The sequence below is a fragment of the Ascaphus truei genome, chromosome 17 (genome assembly GCF_040206685.1).
Source record: "Ascaphus truei isolate aAscTru1 chromosome 17, aAscTru1.hap1, whole genome shotgun sequence".
NCBI classification, from domain to species: Eukaryota; Metazoa; Chordata; class Amphibia; order Anura; family Ascaphidae; genus Ascaphus; species Ascaphus truei.
This window is the reverse complement of record NC_134499.1, coordinates 38090161-38116030: the sequence shown is the minus strand read 5'-3', so window position 1 is coordinate 38116030 and position 25870 is coordinate 38090161. Positions and strand designations below refer to the sequence as shown.

At 39.3% G+C, this 25870-nt stretch overlaps 1 protein-coding gene across 19 annotated transcripts in view; it reads right to left on the bottom strand.

The window, feature by feature from the left end:
- The window catches only part of ERC2 (ELKS/RAB6-interacting/CAST family member 2), a 608533-nt gene that overhangs the window by 79574 nt on the left and 503089 nt on the right, over positions 1-25870 (bottom strand). For all 19 annotated transcript variants that reach the window (XM_075574861.1, XM_075574848.1, XM_075574849.1 and 16 more), the window contains one exon: positions 22777-22969. The gene's annotated coding sequence lies outside the window, so the exon portion shown is untranslated. The remainder of the gene's footprint in view (positions 1-22776; positions 22970-25870) is intronic.

The window sequence follows — 25870 nt, the reverse complement described above, 5'->3', positions numbered from 1 at the left end:
AAAGGGGGCGCATAACCAGGTCCTCAGCTTTACGCTTAAAGTATCTCAATGTTTGAAGCCTAACGCCACCCTTCGGTGGTTTCCATGTCGGACCAGGTTCAGCCATTAGGGTTATTTTTGGAATTCTATGTCTCTGCATCCGCAATGTATGGCCTAACCAACGCCACTGTCTATGTTCTATAATGGCCGACACATTTTCCTTAAATTATTGCTTAGCAAACAATGTTTCCACTGCAGCCAGGGATTCTGGGCAATGATATGCAAATGAGCACACAGTGTGTCACTCTTACCTAATAAATACAAATTATGTAACAAAATTACAGTGAAAGAAAGACTTGTGGTAAGGTGGTTCCAAAAAATCACCCGTTTCCCCGAGTCCAGGAATGATAGGTAAGATAGATGTATGTATGTATGTATGTATATGTGTATGTATGTATGTCTTTATTTATTTATATAGCGCCATTAATGTACATAGCGCTTCACAGCAGTAATACACGTGACATAATGATATAAATAACAAATAACACATAATTGGAATAAGCGCTTCAGACATAAAGGTAACATTAGGAAACGGAGTCCCTGTCCCGAAGAGCTTGGAAACTAAGTGGTAAGTACAAAGAACGTACAGAGACAGTAGGAAGGTGCTCTGGTAAGTGCATCTGCAATGTAAAAAGAGGATTTCTTGGGTACTGTACTGTACATGTTTGGCCTCTGAAGTTGGTTAGGATTTAAACTGTCTCCTGAAAATATCTACATAATAAATGCAGTTTGTGGTCATGTGAATCCTTCATCAAATGTATTTCCGGAAGTGCTGGATAATCTATCCTATTTCAGTTCACTACTAAGGACAGCACAGAGAAACTATACTTATTCAGAGTACCCATGTTTTTTAAATAAAACCTAATTAACATGTCTACCATATTCAAGTGACTACTGACTACATCAATCTTTATCCAGAGTAGGAACAAGCTTTAACTTTAATCAGGAAGCAGAAGGGTTTCTCAAATTCAATGTCTGGCCCAGAAGATCAGTAATATGTCCTGTGGGTTTTATTCATAAGTCACTACAGGTTCATTGTCGCTTTCTATAGAACTAGATCTCCCACAATTTGGGACATTCAAGTCTAATCTCTTTCTCCCTATTTATAGAGGTTCTTTTTTTTTTTTTAAATAGTTTTTTTTTATTGGGCTTAAACATTATACAACAACATTACAACAAAACAATACAGAAAGAAAACAACAAGAAACAGAAAAATGTACATTTACACAACATTATTTTTAGTGTGTTATCCTTTACCTTCTGAGTTGGAATAGAGTATTCTATTGAAGCAGCAATACCACCCCCCCCCCTCATTTTTTTCTTATTTGTATATGTAAAGCATGTGACGATGTATAATTGAACATTCTTACCTAAGCTGGCAATCGTTTGGTGCTCCGGTTATAAATCTGTAAATATCCAGAGTGTGTGCCTAACTAAATGGCCGCCTTCTAACTCTGTGCTGCAGTCTTAAATGCTGCAGTTGATATGTAACATTGAACATTAAGTGTAACACATTATTGTTACAGCTTTCAGAGTAATAAACAGTCTGCTGTTTGGAACACAGCAACAGATCTGTTTGTGATACTTTGTCGCTAAAAAGCAGAGCTCAAAAAGGTGCGTGTCCGAGCCTGTTAATAAAAGAGGAAATGTTTGACTTTCTAAATAATTGCTGTAGTAACTAAAAGGATGATTAGTATATATTTTTTAAAAATCATTAAAAATGGCATTAAGAGTTTAAAAAAAATACCGTATTATCTAATATTATAGTATTGATTTATTTAAAAAGACATATAGGATTTTCACGTTTTGCTGCTTTAAAGTAAACCCGTGCATCCATGGTACTTAAAGGAGTTACATGTACTTGGTGAAACGACCAGCATAAAACTCAAGAATGACCAAAATGAAAAGAAATACAAATGATTTACAAAATATGCTACTAATGCAACATTAACACGCGTTCTCTATCAACTGCTAGTTTGGCGACATTCTTTTGCACATGACAGAAATACATAGGTAATATAAATCAGATAGAACTCCGATCTTTACTTCATCTTCACTGGGTCAAAGTGTTAATACAACACAAAAAAATAGTCCACTGAGACGTTATTGACAAGGTCAGAGAAGCACGGAATACGAGAGCCGATGTGGTGACAGCATTTCCCATAGAAGTGATGACACGGCTTTTCATCGAAGACAATTGTTTCAAGTCAATCAGTTTTGACAATACATTTATATATCCATCTTGATGATACTGCCACTGGCTAATAACATATACAACATCTGAAGTTATTTTAAACCTCCTTTGTGGGTTTGTCTACTCCAGTGGCGGACAACTCCAGAACTCAAGGGCCACCAACAAGTCAGGTTTTACGGATATCCCTGCTTCAGCACAGATGGTTCAATCAGTGGCTCAGTCATTTTGACTGAGCCACCTGTGCTGAAGCAGGGAAATCCTGAAAACCTGACCTGGTGGTGGCCCCGGAGGACTGGAGTTTGCCACCCCTGGTCTACTCTTTAGCATTGTCTTTGCACAGTTTATGTGGTGTATACATGAAGCTCTGATATCACCGACCTCACTGCAACGAGCCAAGAACTAGTCAAGGGTCGTTTTCAGCCGATCGATACGCGATTGGTCGCTTCAGAACTTACTGAATTAGCCCCACAGTGTTCAAATAGTCTGAAATGACAGGTGTAGCAGATGTTATTGCACCCGTTAACGGGATATGTTGCGTTAACATTGGCGCGTTATTGAACAGTAGTGCTATTGGAAGTAATGGTTAAGCAGAGAACACGTGTTATTGAACATGCCATTGTGTTATCTCGCGCTAACGGGGTAATAACGTCTGCAACATCTGTGGCTGTGATTGCATGTCCCTTGTTAGAAATCAGTGAAATGAATTCTGTGATTATAGTCTTTTGAGGGTATTTTCCATACGGTTTTAAAAATCTTAGAATATTTGTAAACTGGGTCTATAATACAAAACACCCTATTTTATAGAATATTACTGTATTTTCTATGGCCCTGACGTTTATGCTATTAAAAAAAGGATTGTATATATTTTCTTACTCCCACTGAAATGTACAGTACCTAGGACTTCTTTATGACTCCCTCTCCATAACGAAACCGTTACCCAAAGGTACAGTATGGGAACCCTTCTCTGACTATAGATTTCCTTGCGCTGATATCTCAATCTGTCTGCTTAGTCTATAACGGTGTGCTTCCAGCTTCTTACTTCCTATTCCTATTGTTAATAGCCCAATGTTTCTCATTCGCTAATATTCGTCATGATAATTTGAATAAAGATGAAAGGATGGCAATACAATCATTGCAAGATAATCCCGCATTGGTTATCAAAAATGTATGTAAGGGGGGCGGGAGGCCGTGGTGGTCCAGAGTAGGACAGACTACTTCAGGGAGGCGGCGTACCAACTTGGAGAGGTGTCCACCTACTCTGGAATCCCGGGGAATCCCACAAATGACTTTATGAAAGAACTATTGGATCTAGTAGATCTAGGGATTGTGACATAGTCCCAGGATAGTGGGCAGCTTTCTGTCTGATTTACAGCAGAAAGTGCAGACATGGTGTGGAAGTGATCCGCTCCACAGATTCACAGTCACTAAGGCTGGGGGATAGGAAATCCATACCAGACTTTACAATGCTTCGGGTTTCCCTCACCTGCTCTCCTAATTAAGGAACAGGAATAATTGCAGTGACGTTTGCTGCTTCACTCTCTCTTTTAGAGCCTGGAGGCTGGGAAGAAACTGCTGCTCCCCAGGATCCAGTTCGGGTTAGATGGCCCCCTCACGTATTACAGCACCTGAGAATCTATTGGGACGCTGTCCCCATCTCACAGTTAATATTCAATGTCATATCTGTGTGCTATTTAAAGTTGGTAACTGGCTTAGGCAGCCAATATTGCAGATAGGGATATGCATGTGAGTTAGACTACTGACAAGAGTAGATGTTTCCTTTTAAGATTTCTTCTGTTTCTTAAAGTGACAGTGTTTAAAATGTTTAGTGTCACTAATGGAAAAGTAAACCGCTGAAGGTTGAGGGCTGAGTGCCCCTTGTGTGTATACACGTGTTTGTCCCCCTTTTATACACATTAAACCCTAGAAGACTGTGTCGGGAAGAGCCTGGCAAATGGCAGCACTACATAAAGGGAGCCGTTTGCCACAGGATGATAACCAAAGTCCTCTCCAAAAAGGAGGTGGGATTCATAGTAAACCCAAATCCAGTGATCTCTATCTACCACAATCTCCCAAAGATCCATAAGACATTGGTTTACCCTCCTGGTCGACCAATAGTCTCCTGCATTAGATCTTTGGGAGATAGACTCTCCCATTATGTAAATAGCTACCTGCAACCTTTTGTAAGGAAACTTCCCTCCTACATTCTGGACTCTGGTGATCTGTTGACACAGTTGGATAATGTCAAATGGAGTCAACAATGCATTTGGGTGACCTTGGACGTCAGGTCCCTGTATTCTATCATTAGACATGACCTGGGGCTGGTCGCTGTCCGCTACTTTATAGAAGGTCCAGAGAAGTCTCTATTTAATACCACATTCATTCTAGACTCAATTTCTTTTTTACTCGCGCACAATTATTTTCTTTTTGATCACAAATTTTATTTACAACTTAAGGGCACGGCAATGGGGACAAGTTTTGCCCCCTCCTATGCCAATTTATTTATGGGGTGGTGGGAAAATAAATGTATTTGTAAAAAATTGATTTTGAAAGGTGCAATTTTGAACATCCATAGTCATATTGCGTATATTTCAAAAAGTGACCTGTGTTCCATTCTACATTCATTCCTAAAGGGAAGCGAGTTTTTAGAATGAATATCCAGTAAGCCTCCCTACGATCTAAAGCATTGACAATATCACCCCGTCATGCTTTTGTGGTGACTTTATCAATGCCAATAAAGGAGAAGTTCTCAAATCCCCCTTTCCCATATTCTGAGAAATGCTGAGAGATGGGGTGTAGTAAATCCCACTTTTTGATTAATCTAAGGTGCTCTTGCATTCTTATTTTTAAAGCTCTCGTGGTCCTGCCCACCTATCTTTTCCCACATCCACATGTCATGAGGTATACAACAAATGCTGTATTACAATTGATGAAGTTATTGATTCTAAACCTCTTGTGTGGACTGTGGGAAAGAAAGAATTGGAAGGTTTCAAAAACATGCACATACTACACACCCCACATCTGTAGGAACCCTTCATCATAAAGGCCGTGTTCTGTCTCATTAGAGGAGAGACCTCGCTAGGTGAAGCATAGGAAGCAATGGTTTTGGCTCGACGATATACGATACACTGTTGTTGTGACACTCGCATTGTTTAGAGTCAGTGGCTTTACTCAATGAGTCACTCCTCTCTGATGGCCAAATAAACTGTTCAGATGATAAACTGTGACTTACTCCAAAATCCTCCAGAATTTTTGTATTCTGGAGGGATAATGTTGTATTTTTGCAGAGCGATTAGATTAAATGGCTGCCATTGTGATTTCCTAAGAAACACATTATTATACAGCCTAATAATTACAACCTTTTGACTGCTGCATTCTTTCATCACTTTGGCATCAATAGCCAAGAGAAATTTAGTGTGTATTGTATATTCGGTATTTGCCATTGGGATTTCCAATGTGTAAAAATATACAAATGTTCTTTATATTGAAGATACTACACAGTGAATCAGTTTCTTGTAACGCCAATATGTGTTGCATAGTCCAGTTGTACCTTTAATGTGCCAATTTTGGGGAGTACAGTTATTTGTGTCTTACTTAATGAAAACCTTTCACGTGGAACATTATTCATCAAGATCTAGAAAATTATAACTTGTTTAACAAAAGTTACCTTAATAATGTTCCTTTCCTTCCATACAGCTGAGATAAAGAATAAAGTTGACTATGTATTAACCTTGACTATGACAGAACCACATTAGTGTTCTGTAGTATAAAACATTTGGCCACGTACCCTTTCGTTTCTGTATTGCAGCAAAACTACTTTGATAATGCTGAACTTGCTGATTTGGAAACTGCATTTGTAAATCCTATCAGTCTAACTAAATGAGGCAGCCACAATTTTTAGTGACCTTAAAAAGATAAGAGACTTTTCAAGGTCAACAAGAATATAAAACGAATTTCAGATTTAACCCCCTTTTAATTTAAGGGCAAATGGAGTGGAAATTCATAATAAGGATTCAGAGACAGATCAGAAATGTTTTTCTTGAGATTGAGACAAATGGAGATGGCTTTAGGTGGCTTTGTGACTGGCAGTGCTTCAGAGCTACAATGATTCACTGCTTATTTAGTTCAGAGTAAGCTGCCCTGAGACAGTTCATATTTTGCTTTGATTCGGCCTGATGTATCATAATGCTAAGTGAAACTGTAACTCTTATTTCTAGGTCATGATTTGAAGAGATTGTAAAATTAGCCAAGTGTAACTTTAGCATATTATAACAACCTCATCCAGAATGTAACTTAAAACCTTATTTATACGTTTCCCAATTTGCGGATGGCGTCTGCATTCAGAATTTTACCACAGAGAAGGATGTTTGATTATAAATTAAAGGGTGACAACAGTGTTCAATGTCGCTTTAAATAAAAAAAAATGCACATTTTACATAGATATAAGCAGATTGCATTTAGAATTCACATCATTTGATATGCAGTTAAGGATTACCATACCATACAACATGTACAATGACATGTAATTTATTGAAACTTGGAAAATGTCAGCCACTTTTGTATATGATGATAGCATTTATATTCCTGACATCAAGGAATGATACCCGTGTTGCAGCATTCAAAGACATTGACCTGGTTTCACACAAAGCCAGGAGTCGATACATTTAAACAGTTTATACAGGGATAGATGTCCTTATGTAATCATTTGCTAATTTATGTAGAGTGCCATTCCAATTTGCACTTCCTTTTTCCATTCCCTTGGTGGGAGGCACTGCAACGTTTTTTTTGCAAACCTAGAGCTTACAAGGTGATCCAAGAGGGATCAAAAAAGATTACCCATATCTGCACTCAGCCCCAAAATTCCTAATACAATAAAGTAGACAGGTAGTCTTCAAATAATGTTGGTTTTAATCGGTGTTAATACACCTGGGCTATATATCAGAAATCTTTTTTGATCCCTCTTGGATCACTGTGTAAATATCAGTATTCCATTACCCTGTGCCCCCCATAGATCTAGATACTTCACTGTTACTTGTTTATTAAGGTTGAGCAGTTAGTATTTTTCTGTTTAAACCGTGAGCTTAACAATTTGGGGTGAACAAAATGGATGATTACATTTTGACAATTGGATACACCATTATTTATCCGGATTGGGGTTTTTTTTTAATTCCACCCACAATATTGTACATTACTGTATATGAATAAAAATAAAAAAGTTAAAGCTTTTGTTGCGTTTATGACCAGTGTTTCAAAGCAAACTCTAGACACAAGAGGATTTCCTAATGACCGCCTCCATATATCCTGCCTCCCCTCAGCCTCTGTGTCAATTCTCAACCAGTAATAAATGTAATTTCTCGCTACCATCAGGATTTTTCAGTGCGTCTATTTTTGAGTGATTGAGCACACAACTGATTATACTTTCTGACCTTCTGCAGCAGAATCACATTTAAGAAACTTGGAAAATGCATTATAAAGGTAAAGGGAAATATATTAAAGGAAATGCTCCCATTAAAATGGTACTCTTAAGAATGTTAGCGAAGTTGGTCCAAATGTTGGATAAGAAAATTAAAATACAGCTAAGCTTCAACCATTTAAGCAACGCAGGAGGAAAAACATAACTTCTTATTTTGCAGTTATATATAACAGATTTATTGTCTTCATTTTTGAAAAGCAAATAATTATTTTAGGTGGGGTTTTTTTTTTTTTACATTAACAGAGGTTCTAGTCATCCAAAAATACTTATCAAGATATCTTTTTTTAAAGTATCTTTCACTGTTACTGTATGATAGACAGAAAGATTGAAGTTGAATAGACATTGATTTGGCTTTGCATATCTGAGACAGGATGCATTTAAAATAAGTAATGGTTTAATAGCATATTTCCAAAATAGAGATCATTGTAGCACAGTTGGATTCTTTTACATACACTGAATTCCATCCCACATCAAAGTCCTCTTCTAGAAAAAAAATGTATAAATCCATTCCAAAAAATCTTTGGCTGAACAAATAATTCTCATTTTAGGAGCAGGTGACAGTTAGATATTTCCCAAGGGCAGAGTATTTAGGCACTGCATTCAGCTAAACAACTCTATTATGATGAAAGTCGGACATTCCTCAGATCAGCATCTAATGAAAACGTCAACAATTGACTCCGTTTGGAAGCTGACAATTTAACTGTTTACAAGAAGCTATGTAACATTTATCATCACTTCTTAAATATAAATGATAGTCAGTGAATGTGCCGCATAAAAAACGCAGAACACTCAGTAAGTGCGCAGACATTGTGCTCCATGGACTTAAACCTTGTAGCTGCCGGGCGGGATACGTGGCAGAGGAAGAGATATATTGTATATCTAATAAATAAATCACTACTGCCATTTCTCACGTGCTCAAGGTGCATTTCACAATTCAACATATAATAGTTTTCCAAGTGAGGGTCAAAAACAAACAAACTCTGAACAGCACAATGACAACATCCACACAATACCTAATCTATAATATTTTCTGTAGAGGCTCATTCCAAAACTGAAAAGCATACCTAATAGACTGTAAATTCATAATATAAGTCACCCTAATTGAAATGCATTTTAATTGCAAAAATGTCTTAGCTTGTAATTTTACAGGAGCACATGACTAGATTTGAATGACAAGAGTTTCATTGTAGTGTAATCAATTGAATAAATATTGAGTTTAGCACTAAAACAATGATACAGTATCAAGCCACTGCTGTCTGAGCTAAAGTACTTTGTAACTGTTTTCACTTATAACTGGAGTAACAATTTCTATGTCTTCAGTTTTCCAAAAATGAATTCCAAAATTCTATCTTCTGAACATTCTGGCCACAAGGAAAGTAGTAACAGAGGACGGAGAGGAGGGAGAAGGTGTGATACCTTTTATTGGACCAACAAGTAATTGATATGTTATGGTCCTTCATCGGGTAACCCTGGGAGGTTGGAAAGCTTGTAACATATCAACTACTTTTTGGTCCAATAAAAGGCATCGGTCCAGCTACTCCCGCTCCCTCCTTTGTTACTACATGGAAGACAGGATCAACACGGTGACCCGCCCTTCTGTGTCAACCAGCAAATGCAGCGTTAAAGACCACATACGTTTGACACGATAGCTGCATCCATTTAGCTTGCCCATATTTTACATGATGAGGAGCTTCACTACGGGTCCCCAAGATTCAACTACACAACTAGTGATTTGGTTGTGTTTGGCTCCAAATTTTTTTTAGATTGCAGTCCTCCCAGTTACTATTGGCCAACATTAATAAAAGTCCAGCAAAATGAATGTTCTTAGGAACTAGATGAATATCTGAAAATAATATGCAATTTGCAAGATGTACAAAGCTTTGCACAATTTCAATCACCAGGCAAAATGTTCCCTTTAGTTGCAAAAAAAAGGCAAATTAGTCAGAGTTTGCAAGCAATTGCAACACGAGAGAGATGAAGAGAGAAGAAGAGAAGAGAGAGAGAGAAGAGAGAGAAGAAGAGAAGAGAGAGAGAGAGAGAGAGAGAGAGAGAGAGAGAGAGAGAGAGAGAGAGAGAGAGAGATGAGAGAGAGAGAGAGAGAGAGAGAGAGAAGAAGAGAAGAGAGAGATTTTTAAATGTATATTTCCGAGTAGAAATGTTTCCGGAAAATTATTTCACATTTGTATACTATTATAATGTAATATTTGGAAAAGTAAATAAATAGCTTTTTTCTTTTATCGTTTAAAAGTGTTCTTTAGTACAATATTTTATATGGTCAGGAACAAAAAGACATTGAAATACTAAAAAGTCGACTTTCAAATCTGTCTAAAGCATACTTTAGTCAATTTTGCTTGGTTACATTGTTACGTCAGAAAGTGGCCTCCTTATAATTCCCACGATCAAAATGTTTGCATGGACATGTAGCTATGTGGATTTGTACAGGCTGTACGGGCAGTGGCAATTAAAGCTAGATGCCTATCCACTCGTGGGGAATTAATGTTTAGGATTACGGTACAAGGCCAACCAATCAACCCGATCAAAATCAGTCAAAACATTACCCTGAGTGGATTTCGGTAGAATAAAGCCTACAGTGTTTGGTATCGCTAAAGTTTGAGCATAACAATACAGGCATACCCCGTATTAACATACGCAATGGGACCGGAGCATGTATGTAAAGCGAAAATGTACTTAAAGTGAAGCACTACCTTTTTTCACTTATTGGTGCATGTACTGTACTGCAATCGTCATATACGTGCATAACTGATGTAAATAACACATGTGTAACAGGCTCTATAGTCTCCCCGCTTGCGCACAGCTTTGGTACAGGTAGGGAGTCGGTATTGCTGTTCAAGACGTGCTGACAGGAGCATGCGTGAGCTGCCGTTTGCCTATTGGGCGATATGTCCTTACTCGCGAGTGTACTTAAAGTGAGTGTCCTTAAACCGGGGTATGTCTGTATGTAATGCATTCATTTCACAAAGCTATAAATGTACACAATAAATGTGAACGGAAATAATATAAACGCAGCATTTTTATCAACAACAAGAGTAGGACATGGTGGTGATATTTTTATACTGTTTTACAAATCAGTGATGTGATACATATTACAATAAATTTAAAACAGCAGTTCATTTTAGCCAGACATTTTTGACCCGCCATATTGAGGTTGAACATGTCTATAGTCTCAAATCATATGACTGATTTGCCTTTGCATAGTATAACCAATTTCTTCAAAGTGCAGGACTCATCTAAGACAGAGGTACACAGTACATCTCTACTCACACGTTCATAATGCAATTCTCCATTTAATGTGGCAGCCAATCACAGTGAAAAGCCAACGTTGCAGGTCCTATATGGACCTTTCATCAGATCTGAAACGTTGGCTTTCCACTGTGCTTGGCTGCCACATTAAATGGAGAATTGCATTATGAGCTTGTGAGTAGAGATGTACTTTGTATCTCTGTCTTAGAGGAGACCTGTATTTTGAAGAATGTGTTTGTCTATGTGTTTGTTGTCTGCACAAGCAGGATCACCCTCTCCTGAATCTGTTTCCCTGCACTTTGGAATTGTACTATACCTCTGCATAGTGTACAGTACAACATGCTGCAGTTACAGCTGCTCTTCAACAGATCCAATAAATACAGAATATTTTCTTGATGACAGAATCACCAGTTCTAGTTGGAGCTTGGTGCGAATATGCGAATGATGGGTAACTGTGAAACTGAGACTGTAATCCCATTTTGTGGTTTAAAAGTCATCATAAAACCACGCAAATCTCTCTCAGTATTTATGATGATGTAATGTGAACGACTTGGCGTAATGCTTACCTTATAAAGCCAAGCTACCTATCATTTAATCTATATGTGTATATGGAAAAATATACAAAGCATCCGCATTTAATGCTGTCATAGAAAAGGAGAGATGCAATTCAGTTGAAATGTGTTAGAGGAATGTGTAATCCGCCAAGTAGCTAAATGGCCCACAAACGATCAGAACATACTCTTGCCATCTGCTGGAGATTGCCTCTCAAACAAGACAACATGGCCATTAGAAAGGGCACTCGGCTAATGGCATTCACTTTTCTATCCATCGCTGCTTGGCTGGTTAAACAATCAATTTAGACGGTCAACATGTTGTATGTTTTGGGGAATTTTACTTAACTGGAAAATGCTTAAAGATTACTTTATAGTCACATTTTCAAGTCTCTTATCACTGATCCTGGTCAGGTGTTATACGTTACTCACAGACATTGCTTGCCTATGAATAACACGTACATGTAGGGTAAAGCAATGCTTATGAAAAGGGTCGATTTAATCTTTGCACATGGTAATATCATATCACTTAAGAACTGGCTGAGGTCCTCTCATCCTTAATGGCTGAGAAAGGAAGACCTTGCCCAATGGGTGTCTGAACCAAGACATACAGATGTAGCGAGATTCAATTTCGCGGTGCAATGGAATATGGATACCAACATATTTTTGTTTGCATCTCTGAGTGAAAACAAACATTATGATTTCACGTTTTGTCATATCTTATATTTTGGGGCATTTCATTGCTCAGGCATAATGAACATGTTAGACCCGTTCTATACTGCACGCGGCCGTGCGTGCCTATGCGAACGCGCATGCACCTGCCGCATGCTTTCCCCTGTTATAGAGCCGGGATTTGCAGGTACTGTGTATGTGTGTGTATGTGTGTGTGTTTGTGTGTGTGAGTATATGTGTGTGCATGGGTTGTGTGAATTGAAGAAAGTCATAAATAAGATTTTTTAAAGAAAAAAAAAGTTTAATAAATATTTGTTTATTTTATTTGTGCAATCATTGACACATATACACACACACACATCAATAGAAACACACATCCACACATACATGCTTACATACATACATACAAACATACAGACACATACATACATTTGAGCTCCGGTAGTGGCGCGAAATCATAATTTCCCCGTCTTCGCCGCTGTCTGTCGGCTCCCTGCCGTGCGCACGCGCGGCCCTTGTATAGAAGGGCTGGCTGACCTGGCCATCTATAACTGCTGTGCGCGCGCACGGCGTAGCACGCCCCACCACTATACAACGGCCCTTAGGCGTTCCTGAAACCTTGTAAACTGTATCTATGAAAAACTGCCATGTTGTCCCATGATAAGGTATCACAACTTGCAAAGCGAACCTACACATCTCTAGGAACGAAATGATCACTAACACTCTGTATTATACAAATGATGACTATAATTTCTGTAATAAGATACCGCAAAGCCACAAAACACTGTTGTCAAATGAAAAAACAAGGCTGTATTATTTGTGGTGTTTACTTGCCCGGAAATGGTTAGACGGCAAAAGCTCCAAATTAACTGAAATTATTTTGAATAAGAGGCCAGAAACACCTTTAGCACATGTTTTAGCAATCGTAGTGTAAAGCTATAAAGTTACTTAATCTGCAAAGAAAGCCGTGTTAGGGAAAACCCATAAAACGATGATGGAAGAAAGGTAATTTTCTGGCAATCAAGTGTATTGAACTTTCATGAATTTACCACTTAAGTCCAATAAAATATAATACATTATTAGGTTTCATTACTAACGAGAGAAATTGTTTTTTTTGAAGAATTCTTCCTTTTACCGCCTTGGCCATCGAGTGAGTATTATAGCCTGTGTTTAAAAGAAAGGAATTGCAATAATGGTCATCGCTGCAATGAGTGAGACGATAAATAGTTGTGTTATGTTCAGCACAAGTTTAGCATGGATAGAATAAAGGTAACAGACTTATTAGATACAAGAGTATTTCTGGTCTAGAGGCTCATGTTTTATATGCATGATTTCAAATGTTTGAAATGGATATAATGTATTTCTCTGCTAACTTATACAGTATCTTAGGTACATAAATCAAGCATATGTTAATTGACAACATATGGTCAATTAACCCCATTTAAGAAGGGCCTAGAAAAATATCAAGCTGACTGTTTTTTCTTCAAAGAGAGCCATTTTAATAAATAGCTCACTTATATTAAGAACCCAATTGCTGTAATTTCCTGTGATGTTTTGGTATAATTTTATTTTATTCAATTGTATGATTTTGCAAAATACCCAGACCAACTGATTTTAGGTAACAGGGCAAATAAATGAAGAATACATGTTATGCCTTGAAGCTTTAGCCATGGACAAAGAGACAAATATACCTCTGATTTATTATTATAGAAGAAAAACAGATGTCGCTTTAATGTGAACCACATTCAGAATTTCCTTTCGAAAATTTTCGTTCAAAACACTTTTACCCAAATCAGGTCTAATTTTCGCTCAATTCTTTAAAAAAAAAAAAAAAGATAACCCTGACAGTGTAGCAGAGGTATTAAGTAATTATAAAGTGTTCTATAAGTCCCTAACAAGTTACAGACACACTGTGCACATCGGAATACCGAAAAACTCATGTGCAAACAGGTATACATATAAGGGAGCTGTTAGGCAGATCTATGAACAGTACATACATACATACGTACGAATTCAGGAACCTAAATATACGGGGTTATCATGGAATTGAAGCTAGCTATTTGCGATCTAAACCAAGTAGGATAGTCATTAACGGCTATTGATATATAGGGAATAGCAACATATAATGAAGTTATCCCCACTCAGATGTGTACAATACACATACTGTAACATGGACACAGCAGTTTTTAGTACTCTGCCACTCTTGTGCCATTCAGAACAATTTCAATACGATTTTGAAGAATAATATAAATAAGATCACTGTTTTAGCAGAAAATGCATAAAATCCTGACTTTTAAAGGGTCCAAAAAATAACAAATACCACCTGTGGTGCATTTGCATGTCTCAGACAGGTCTGCAACTCTGTCTCTCCCCATTATCGCTTAGCAAACAGCGCTTCCACATGAAATGATTCTGTGTTAATGAATGTCATCAGGGAACTGAAGGATGGAATTCTATCATGTCGACTTTGATAGAGTGGTGGACGAATCATTAAGATTGCATCTGCAGTAGATCAGGCCAATAAATACCAGAGAAATATCTGACATTGACTTGGAAACGCAAGTGGTTTACAGCTGATCGAGAGACGCTACTTGTACACAATGTCTATCCTAAGAGGAACATACTCTAACCTACCATAACATTTCTACTCCACACTCAGCACTATATATGGACCTTGATCACTTTTACACATGATTGATTCCAAGTTTCATTGTGTTTATTTTTCAGGAATACATGTAAGGAGAATGGAGTAAGAGGAAATGGAAAGTATGCTATGCAATGTGTTTCTTTGCACTATGGCAGCAAACTCAAGCAGCTAAGCACAGTTCTCTACTTCGTAATTGTTTTTCCGTATTGGTTCAATGGACCGTGAAAGCAGAGATCTGATCCAATGTGCACTGGCAACCAACAGTGATTTGTATCAGAACATCTGCGCACCTTTTTTGTTTTATGGTTTCAGAACTTTCCTTCAGTTTATAATTGGTCCTTACGCTTGCTTCTTTTGGTGAAGTTTTATGCTAGAAAACAAACTTTTGATGAATCAGCATTCTCTATTTCGTCTGGTATTTTACGTATGGTCTCTGCGTCAGTAACCCAAAAATCTGCGACAAGTGCATTTTGGGACGGCTATGAGCTAAGACACTTTAGTGTATGATTCATACAGTATATACATCATGACTAAGGTTTTAAAATATTCACAGTGATATATATATACAGGATAGATAGATAGGTAGATAGGTAGATAGGTAGATAGATAGATAGATAGATAGATAGATAGATAGATAGATAGATAGATAGATAGATAGATAGATCGATATAATGCTTCCTTGCCTATAGCACTGAAATTGTTTATTTAGTAAGAAAAGACTGGCATTTTACAGCACTTCTTAAAAAGAACCCAAATGTACTAAAGTTTAGCATGACGCATGCCAAACATTTATATAAGTGGGATTTCACATGATAACAACAGATATGTGCACAAACTAAGACATGCAACCTGCTTCTAAAGTTACTTGTTAGCAAGGCATTTTGGAAAGACACTGTCCCATGAACAGATGTTAATATTAAATCCTTTAAAACAGAAAGATCTTATCAGATGAGGAAGATCCAGATGTTTTATAGATAAAAACAGACCCTTAAAACTCAGCTTGTGATTATATGCAGGTATACAAGACAAGGATGCTAGCATATAACGGTGACTGACTGATCACATTGGTTTCTCGGAACTCTGTCGTCACCTCCGATTTTGTTCTCGTGGTGTGCAGGCTGTTTGCGGCGCGTCTCCTACATGGCCAAACGTAACAGGGTCCTCCCACTTACGCGTTTCACCTGCTCAATGCAACAGCTTTCTCCTGATGAAGCCGTTGCTTTGAACAGGTGAAACACGTAGAGTGGGAGGACCCTGTTACGTTTGGACATGTAGGAGACGCGCCGCAAACAGCCTGCACACCACGAGAACAAAATCGGAGGTGACGTCAGAGTTCCGAGGACGCGACGGTGCGGACACCACGGATGACATCAGCTGCTGACTGGCTGATCGCTGAGCACTCACCTGGGACTAACAGACGTCCAACTGAGGCGGGGCGGTGAGATTACACGCTGTGCGGTTTCTTCATTACACTTGTTAGTGTTACGTGCCCATTTTACGCTGTACTATTGTAAGTGCGTTTTTTATTCATTACATAAATAATACTTTTATCCGATGGATCTGTGCTATGGAGCTCCTTTTCATCTCTCTTTACTGGGGTCATCTCTCTGAGCTTTGCGGATGGTATTTTCAGATCACACAAGACCCACTGAGAACGGCAGCCACAGCTTTGTCTGAATCTGCCTTTAAACATCTAGTATCCTGTGAGTAGGCTGTGTTGCACTACACCTGCACTTAAATTGTTTGTGTTGCTGTCTTCTCTCCCCACATGCTCCCCCTGGATTGTATGAATGTAGATCAAGAATGGACATAAGAGAATAAAGAGAAAGGATGGGGTGTGGGGTAAGTTGTGAGTTGGTTGTTGCAGCCTACGGAGAAAGTGTGGCCCAGGGTGGGGATTCAGGAAGTCTTGGCTCCTGGAGGTAAGGTGTGTTTCGCCTCTTATTGGATGTCATGCGGATGTTGGTGTCATGCCCGCCTTGGTGGTCGGTATGGTAGTGATCTTCCAGTTATGTGGTTTTACATGCCATGCGGCCTGGGCGGCTAGTGGCAATTTGGGGTACGAGTTGAGGGTATCCCTCTGGCTCTTATTATGAGGGCTGTGCAAGTGGGGTGGGTGCCTGGGTTAAGCAATGTGTTATGTTTAATATGTTATTTTTAATAAAACTGTGACTAGTTTAACCTCCCATAAAGTCGCTGTTGCATGATTATTTGGGGGTGAAAGGAGGGGAACAGTTTGAGATATGGGAAGTCATGTGATGCAAGTGGTGAGGCCTGTGCTATGTGGGGCACTTTTGGTGCAACCGCATAACTACATTTGAAGACAAGTAAAATACTGTAGGTATATAAAGCTGGGTGAAAAATGTCTGCTTCCCCTTCCCAGTGCATGGGAATACTATATTATTTATTTTAATTTGTCCATTAGTCCCTTAAAAAAAACCAGTACTATTGCATTGACTTATACATGGACTTTAGGGGTTAAAGAGTTAAAGGAATAACCGTAAAATATATATTCTCTAGGGGATACTGGCAGAATTCTATGATTCTGTGGTTATTATGTTTTCTCTTATATGATCTTAACCACTTTAATGTAGAGTATCCTACAACAATGTGCTCATCACTTCACTGCACACATCATCAAATAATCTCACCAATGGTATTAGTGTTGTTGAGTATCAAGTAGCAGTGTAACATAAATACATTCATAATTGCTGCCAAAAATATTGTCTCTCAACAATTGTGCACCTAAAGTACTGTAGGTCTGAGCATAGACTTGCGAGTCTTATTGCATCTTGTTTTCCTTATTTTTGCAAGCCAACAAATAATATTAAAAATGTTCTGTGCCTGTGGCTTGAAAGTACAAATTAAGAGCTCAATCAGCCTTCGATCAAAAGAACCGCTACACATATGTCATAAAACATGAGTTTGCCAGAAGCCATATTCATGATGAAAGGATTAAGAATCATTGGAACAGATAATGACATTAATGTTTTGTATCTCCATTTCCTGCCTGCTATTTTATTTTGGTAGCGTAATTAACTGTTATTTACTCATTTAATAAACTTAACTTGGGATGGAACCCACCTTCCAAAAATGCCAAGCGAAGCCTTGAAGTAGTGGTAGTCCTTACCATCAAAATACCATTAGCAAGCCTATTTTATTTATCTTGATTTCCTATGGTACAAAAACATGAGATTACTCTAATTGTACCTCCTTATTAAAGTTTTGAACCTACACGATTACGTCTCTGTAATGAAACTGGGACAGAAATCAGGAGTGTAGCTGTGCCAAAAACACCTAGACAAACTGTCCCTGGTTCAGACAAATTATATCTTTGTATATAACTCTATTAGACACAGAGTCTTCTCATAATCAAGACTTTAACTGCCACTATTGATAAATAATCCTTTGATGAGTATTTTAGATCTTAAAATAAATTGTATAGCATTTCTCGGAAAAAGACGTGAAGATCATGAAAATGTTCTGCATGTCGGCAGTCTTTGTTTCTGTGGAAATAATTGGGAATTAAGGCGATAGTGGTTATGGAGACAATAGGGGTATGAAGGTTATCGCTGGTATAATCTTAGGACCTTGAAGTTTTGTCTTTCTGTCCTTAACTCTGTTTGTCTGTTGCTGACTGCATTGTGAAGCTGGGAGTAGATTACAAATGACATACAATATGGTTATGGTGGATTAAAAGTACTGTACAGGGTAGATATAAAAAAAAAGTCCACCGTACATTTAAGATAAGAAAATCTATAGCGGTCGCCCACGTGTCACACAGGTCCTTAAAGCTCATCTCAGTCACACAAACATTATAAAGTTACATAGTTACATAGATATACTGTACATAGTAGATGAGGCTGAAAAGAGGTATATGTCTACTGAGCTCAACATATGTTAAATGTAGACGATAGATATGTATCCTATATCTGTGTTTACAGTATACTGATCAAGAGGAAGACCAACAAAAAAACACAGGGAAACATTATCTAATGTCATCTCATAAGGGGAAAAATAAGTTCCTGGCTGTCTCCAATAATGCCAATCAGATTTCTCCCTGGATCTACATCCTTCCCATGTTTACTTATTTGGTGTATCTCTGTCACAGTCTTTATTGGTAATGGGTTCCACATTGTAACTGCCCTTACGGCAAAAAAACCCTTTCCTTTGTTGCTGGTGAAATCTCCTTTCTTCCAACCTTAACGGATGACCCTGTCTCCTTTGTACTTGTAAGGAATCGGGGAACACGTCCCTTGTGGCGTGTTCCCTCCTTACCTGGCAATAGTACCGCAGCTGCCGCTGCCTCCGTCTCTGTAATGAAACTGGGACAGAAATCAGGAGTGTAGCTGTGCCAAAAACACCTAGACAAACTGTCCCTGGTTCAGACAAATTATATCTTTGTATATAACTCTATTAGACATAGAGTTTTCTCATAATCATTCATAAAGGGTGAGATCAGGTGAGGTGATTGAACAGGAGGCACCAGCAAGACACATATTCTCCCCCACCCTGCCTGCAGCCAGGCACTGACTCCTCCCCCACCCTGCCTGCAGCCAGGCACTGACTCCTCCCCCACCGTGCCTGCAGCCAGGCACTGACTCCTCCCCCACCCTGCCTGCAGCCAGACACTGACTCCTCCGCCACCCTGCCTGCAGCCAGGCACTGACTCCCCCCCCCACCCTGCCTGCAGCCAGGCACTGACTCCTCCCCCACCGTGCCTGCAGCCAGGCACTGACTCCTCCTCCACCCTACCTGCAGCCAGACACTGACTCCTCCCCCACCGTGCCTGCAGCCAGGCACTGACTCCTCCCCCACCCTGCCTGCAGCCAGGCACTGACTCTTCCCCCTCCCTGCCTGCAGAGAGCTCCGCACAGGAGAGTGAGGGGAAAAGATTGTGTCTGTTGTGTGTTTTGTGGGTGTAAAGGGTCCAGCAAAGTGTTTTATTGGTGTGTGTATGCTGTGTGTGTGTTTTGTGGGTGTAGAGGGGGCTATAGTGTGTCTTCAGTGTGTGTTTTGTGGGGGAGGAGGGGAGCAGTGTGTTGTGTGTGTGTGTCTGCAGTGTATGGGTTTACAGGGGGCTGCAGTGGGTGTAGAGGGGGAGCTGCTGGTGTGTGTTTTGTGAATGTAGAGGGGGCAGCAGTCTGTTTTGTTGGTGTGTGTCTGCAGTGTTTTGTGGGTGTAGAGGGGGGCTGCAGTGTGTTTGTGTGTGTGTGTGTGTGTCAGTGGGTGTAGAGGGTGGAGGAGGGCTGCAGAGTGTGTTTTGGTGTGTGTGTCTGCAGTTTTGTGGGTTTTCAGGGGCTGCAGTGTGTGTGTGTGTGTGTGTGTGGATGTAGGGGGGGGGCTGCGGTGTGTGTGTGTGTGTGCTTTTTGTGAGTGTAGAGGGTGGCGGAGGGCTGCAGTGTGTTTTGTGGGTGTAGAGGAGGGGGGGGGCTGCAGAGTGTGTAGGGAGGACTGCAGAGTGTGTAGGGAGGACTGCAGAGTGTGTAGGGAGGACTGCAGAGTGTGTTTGTGTATATAGAGGGGGGGCTGCAGAGTGTGTGTGTATCTAGAGGGGCGCTGTGTGTATGTACAATTTCCTTTTTATAAACTTGCAGTAAAAGCAAAAGAATGTAGACAATCATCCTGATAAAAATCAATGACTACAAAAGTGTCTATCTCTTTTATGAAAAATGTAAAAAATAAAATAAGCCTACATTTAGCCTATAATAGTAATAATCCCCTCAGAACAGGGCATTACTGGCCAATAATGCCCTGGCTGGGTTAAAGTCCCTCAGCTTCGCCTCGGGCCTTTAACTTTTATTGGCCAGTAATGCCCTGTTCTGAGGGGATTATTACTTAAGTAATACATTTGAGAGTTTCCTCTCGCTTTCAAGTATGTCCTGGGCACAGAGTTATGATGACAAATACATGGTTACATTAAATGAACAGAGGTTATACATTACATTCAATTTACAGAGATTTCAGGACAGTTAGAGATAACATAATTATGGGTGTATGTAACAGTTACAGACAAGATTAAAATGTGAGGCAGCACACACAAACACACACACTTTGCTCACTCCCTTTAAACACACAGACACACGCTGGAGCCCCGCTTAATAAATAAACACACACACACACACACTGCAGCCCCCCTCTATCGTGACACACACATACACACACCTCCCCCCTGCTCTATACTCACACAGACAGCTTCTCTCCTTTCTTCTCAATGTCTCCTATGTAGAGCTCTCTGCAGGCAGGGAGAGGGAGGAGTCAGTGCCTGGCTGGTGCCCCCCTATCCAATCACCTCACCTATCTGAGAGCTGCTCCCACTCACTGTATGACAAGTGAAAGCTGATTGGCTGGAATTTAAAACTTGCCCTGAATTTTGACCAATCGAACACAGAGCAGGCATTTCAATTACGCCTGGAATTTTTAGCCTATAATTGTTCTACATTGTTTGATATTACCAAATCCAGTAAAGCCCTTCTCCTGGTTCGTTCCTCCAACGTTTAAGCTGACGACATAGATTCCTGGTGTGGACATCTGAATGGGTATTTTAAGTGCAACTAGCACTGCCAACGCATATGTACAGGATTTAACGTGAGTGACCCGCGAATTATACGAATTAGGATGATAAACCTGTAGTATTTAGAATTTAATAGTGATTAAACCCCCTTTTTTCACTTGTAAGTTTTGATGTCATTTAAAAGACCTCTGGAGGGGGGCAATGGAATAAACAGTCTGTTAATGGCCAAGTGAAGACTACATTTCGGTGCCGACATTTAGGAAATTCAAGAATCCAACAATTATACCTAAAAGTATTAGCAAAGATCTTTCCATCGATGTATAACATGGCTGGGTAGTAATAAGGTTGTAGCAGATACAGAGTGTGACAGACAGATGGACACTTGTGAATTAGATACACACATACCATATACAATTAACACAGATGACTGTATATACGATAAGCACCAGAAAGACTCAAACCTGTGTGTAAACCTACCTATAGCAAGTTAAAGAAGATAACCACTAATAATGAGACGAGTATGTGACACTTCCAGAAGGTTAATATTTTTCCATTTGAAATGGAAATTAATGATAAAAAAAAGATAAATATAGGTTAAATTAAATATTTTCCAGATATTCTCAGAAATGATTTTGGTAATGTACCAATACATGTTATACCTACAGTAACAAAGCATCGAAGTCAAGAATATGCACCACAATACTACAAGCGCATGGTGACTCTTTTAAACAATTAGCATCCAGTGAAATGACATGGATTCTCTACGTTCCCTCCCTCACTCCCTGTGTGAGGCTCACATGTTGAAGTCATTAGCTCTGTGAAGTTGCAACTGGCATTCTAACCTAGTGATGATTTGGGTATTGGTAACGCAGTAGGTAGCTCTTTTGCTTGAAGGCACAAAGGTCATAGGTTGACACTATGGACTTACTGCAGTATTGCGTGTGGCCTATCTAAGGCCTTGGCTACATGAGTAAGTGCGATGATGTCTGTTTTGCGAGTATCAAAATGCTCACGGTAATTGCTGAGGAAGAACGGGTAAGAACCTTTTTTGTTTACTGTGCCTGGAGCAAAGCTTACTAGAAACCGACTGTGCATGTTTAAAAGACTTTACAAGGCACACTTAGATACAGACGCATGCCAAACATTGCAGGCATGCATTGCAAAGGTCAGCAACACCTTTCTGGATTACATTACAAATATACACATCTGGAGTTAAATAAATCTGTTGGAATGACTGTCTTGACACATTTAATTTATTACAATTAGAAAGGTTTAGGAATATAAATTGATAATACGATATGCATTGGTCGCTCTGCATATTTTGAGGTTCTAAATGCAAACATAATGGAATTATTGAAGCAAAGAATGGTTTTCTACATACTCTTTGGCACAGCAATCATTTTACAAAGCATTTAGCAAAGCCATTACCTGCTCTGGTGTTAAACTCTGTTACTGGTTCTTCTGAGATGTCTTTCATCTTTTCCTCCTTTTCCTCTTTCTCTAACTAGATTGGTAAAGGTAGAAACGCTACCCTCAGACTCTAGGCTAAGGTTGGATAGGTGATCAATGTACAGCATGAGATTGTGTCGTGGCTATGTGCCTCCAGCAGGGGCGGGATCATCTGCAGAAACAAAATATTGTATCAGTTAATATTCAGTCTCCTCCATACATACAATGCCTTTGTCACAACTTTCCCTGTAAATTAAGATAAGAGTTTTTGTTTTTTTGCTAGGCAGTATATTTGATCAAACAATACATTAGGCACAGATTGTTTCTTCAGCTCCACTAGGGAATTAGGTGAAAAGTAAAAATCAACGATTCTAATACAATAATCTATTAGTTATTTATATTCAATTTATTTATATAAAGCTGAAAGTTTTCTTAAACCAAAAGACATAGGCCCATTGTTATTAAGGAATGCTATTTACTCTGTGCCCAGGACATACCTGAAAACGAGAGGTAACTCAATGTATTACTTCCTGGTAAAATATTTTATAAATAAATAAAATAAATATTTCATAGGACACTTTCCAGTGCTGAAGACGCCTTCCGGTTCATCCACAAAAAGTGATGGAGTTGTATGAGGTCTTTTGGTGCGGGTAATAGCATGGCTTGATAAATGTGACCATACTGGTAAATTATATTGGGGGATATTCTACTAGCTGCAAATTTCTCCTTGCAAAACCGCACAGTTTGACAGGTCATTAAAACTAGCCATAAATCGGTATTCTGCATTACAAATCGCATCATTTCAACAGATTCGATAAAAAGTGAAAAACTGCACAGTTTACCATGAAATTCGGCCCCGCATTGTACTTGCTTTTGAAGCGGAATGACCTCAAGGTGGTGGGGTGGGGGAGTGGTTGTCGGCTCCCAATTTAGTAGTATTTTCAGTTGTCTATACTATACTATTACTATACACCTGATACATAAACCTTGGCCCCTTGCAGACACACATACCAGAATGCCCTCCTACTGTCTCTTCGGAGCAGGTACTCCTTTTCCTAAATGTTACTTTGATGTCTGAAGCACTTATTCCCATGATCTGTTATTTGTATTATTGTTATTTATATGATTGTCACGTGTATTACTGCTGTGAAGTGATATGTACATTAATGGCGTTATATAAATAAAGACATACATACATATACAGTATGTCCCCTCAAACCTCATTCCAAATAAATTAGGGAGAGATGCCTGTGCTGAAAAAGGAGCACACCTGAAGTACCTTGGGAGATATGCTAATGGGTATGCAACGTATAAATAATGAGTCAAACCTCCTAAAAGATTTACATAAGACCAATACTGGCTAAAATCTGCCTGTTACACTGTAAATACTTTGCTCAGCCCTGTTGGGTCGGCCACCTCTTCATCACAATGGCACTTAGACTTGTCAGTGATCTTATAGAAATATTTAAGTAGGTGTGATTAATTTAAATATACGTTGCATAGCCATTAACATATCTGCTAGGGTACTGTACCTCAGCATCTCTCCCTAATTTTTCGGAGCGAGGTTTGAGGGCATATATATACACAATGGGAGCTACTACAAAATTGGAACGACTCTGAATTCAGCGAGTTTGCCAAAAAAAATGCGGGTTTGGTCATTCTGCACAGATTTGCACAGCCGGGATGAAACTGCTTCTACAAAGTCCTTCTCGTACGGTTTGGACATGCTAGAAGGAGTTACGGATTAGGAAAAAAAGCCGGTCAGATCGGGCTCTTTTGACACAAATCGGAGCTACTAGAATATCCCCCATAAAATGGAGGCTCATTTAGTCTCAAATGATACCCAGCAACTACAAACCCTATTCCAAAATCTATCTTTATTATACGGCTGCAGAAGAATTCGGCGAGGATTTGAACAGGAAACCCAAAAAGTGCAATTATCAGCATCATGGAAATAGATGCTGTAAGAATCTCTCTTAAACCATAAACTGCATATGCAACAGAATTGGAGGAGTACAATAACAATTATTTATGTATATATTTCCAGAATTTCTGTACACAGATACCCCCCAAAATTATTACAATTGCTTACACTCACCATCTAGTCTCAAAAGCTCAGAATTACTGTGGGGAAGATGGAGAGGACGATGTGAATGACGTCCATTAGAAGGGAGGAGATGGGGAATGTTCTCCCTTCAATACTAAGGGATGATTTGCTATTGAATACTAATAAGTGACAGCTGATATTAAGGAAGAAAAAACCCAGGATGGGTATCATTTCAACAAAAGTAGCAAAAACAGCATTAAACATAAAAAAATGCTAGTGTGAGATTATCTTATGAATCTGGTGCTGTTCTTTGCAGCAGTGTTGTAGGAACAAGACTGATAAATATGTACCTCTCTGTGGTCATATCGTCAGCCTCAATCATTAGAACAGGGGTGCTCAATTCCTGTCCTTATGCCCTCCCCAGGATATATCAGCTTCGGCACAGGTGGCTCAATCAGTCAAAGACTGAGCCTCTGATTGAGCCACCTGGGGAGAAGGAGTGGCTCAGTAAATAAAGACACTGACTGGCACTGAGTTTGCAGTAGGGGAACCTGGTTCAATTCCCGGCATTGGCTCCTTGTGACCTTGGGCAAGTCACTTTATCTCCCTGTGCCTCAGGCATCAAAAACAGATTGTAAGCTCCACGGGGCAGGGACTCCGTCTGCAAAATGTCTCTGTAAAGCACTACGTAAAACCAGCAGCATTATACAAGAACAGGCCAAAAAAAAAAAAAACCTGTGCTGAAGCTGAGATATCCTGAAAACCTCACCTTTTGGGGGGCTTGAGGACTAAAGTTGAGCCCCCTACAATAGAAGATTCCTTCAAATAAACTGTAAAACTGAGAAATCTAAATCTAAACCTAAACTGGTAAAAGGAACCGAGAGTAGCATTGGGATACCCACGTAACCTGTAGTAACAAATCTGTTTCGTTTTCTCCTTCCTTAACAAGTATGCCATTTTCTTCCTAATAAAAATATCCTACAATATGACTAAGCACTGCCAGTTAGCATTTAAATACTTTGATCA